Source organism: Vicia villosa, unplaced genomic scaffold (assembly GCF_029867415.1).
Source record: "Vicia villosa cultivar HV-30 ecotype Madison, WI unplaced genomic scaffold, Vvil1.0 ctg.000374F_1_1, whole genome shotgun sequence".
NCBI classification, from domain to species: domain Eukaryota; kingdom Viridiplantae; phylum Streptophyta; class Magnoliopsida; order Fabales; family Fabaceae; genus Vicia; species Vicia villosa.
Genome location: NW_026705173.1, coordinates 42,221 through 43,900, shown reverse-complemented (window position 1 = coordinate 43,900; position 1,680 = coordinate 42,221).

Sequence of the window (1,680 nt, the reverse complement as noted above, 5' to 3'; positions counted from 1 at the left end):
ATCAGGAAGTATGATAAGGCTCGATACTTTACCTTTCTATCTGCGTCTGTCGAAGGGTCTTTTAAATAGTTCACAATTGGACTCCTCCAGTCTGTGTCTGCTAAAGAGTCTATATTTAAAACCTCAAACTCCTCTTTGTTAGCGAAACCTAATTGTGAATTTTCCAAATCACTTGGAGAAAGCTTCGTAGCCATTGCTTTGCCTCTTACTTCGATCAGTTCTTCTAGTTTTTCTTTTGATACTCTGTATCCTGAAGCTAATTGTGCCAAGTCATTCGCTTCTTGATTATTGAACCTTGAGACGTGATTTAACTCCACATACTCGAATTTTTTAAGCAGTCTATTTGTGTCGCACGCTCGCGAAATATGAACAGAGTCGCCACCAATATATTTATCCCAAAGAGGGAAAGGAATATCAGAAAACCTAAGATGGATAAGAACGAGGTCTTTCGACCAGAGATAGGGTACGGGAGTTGGTTACGCAAGGGGAAGGTCCTAGCATCCCTCACGCCCATCGTACTCGATGGTATCCACCTATGTTTGTTGCTATCTAAAGGGTGTATAAATTTAAAGCTTAATCACTAAGGGAATGCATGCAGATGAAAGAAAAGTAACACGGGGAAAATAAGGTTTATAAATAGTTGTGCTCGCTTAGGCCCCGCGACCGAATGCCTACTTATCCTTTTCAGGAATCAGAGCATCGTAGTTCGGCTCTTTAGTTTTTGTTTGTTTTTGTGTTTTTTAGTTGAACAGTTACATTCGCACTCCGCTGCTCGACCTCTGGAGTCTTAAGCTGGGAATGGAGTGGAAATAACGTGTCCAATTAGGAGAAAGAATGCCCTGAAGGCAAGAGAAAGAATGCCTCGGAGGCGAGATAAAGAAGAGAGAAACTTGGTTTGTGTCTTTTAGATGTAATTCCATGATGAACAAAACCCAATACAAGGCTTCGCATCACTTCCTTACTTTGTTTAGGTCTGAGCCTTTATTAAGTGTTTTAAGTGTTTTTGGTTGAGTGTTTTTTAAGGGAATTTACTTTGCGATTCGAATCACATAAAAATGTATAATGATCGAGAAGCAGATTAGGGAATGAATCCCACTCACTTCTATCCCATTATGTAATGTTCAAGAAACAGATTAGGGAATGAATCCCACTCATTTCTATCCCATTAATTAATGTTCGAGAAACAGATTAGGGAATGAATCCCACTCATTTCTCTCCCATTAAGTAGTGACTGAGAAACAGATTAGGGAATAAATCTCACTCATTTCTATGCCACTAAGTGATTGAGAAACAGATTAGGGAATGAATCCCACTCATTTCTCTATCACTTTCTTAATGTGATTCGCATCTCTATTTGTTAATGTTTTAATGTTGAAAGAGAAAAAGAAGAAGAAAACTAGCCTAAAATGAATAACTAGCTTAATGTTATGAAGGGAACTTCTAAGTCCTAATGTTGTCATGGTTTCTACCTAAAGTTAGGAATTAAAGAGACGTGAAAATAAAGTCACAATTAGAAGTCATAAGTAAGATACATGAGCAAAATTGAGAATGATATAATGGTACTAAATTATACACAAGCATGAAGCAACAAGCCAAAAATATAGTACAAAAGTGGCCTAAAAATACTACTATTTTTATATTGAATTTAATGAGAGGAATTGAATTACAAATTAAGCAAAC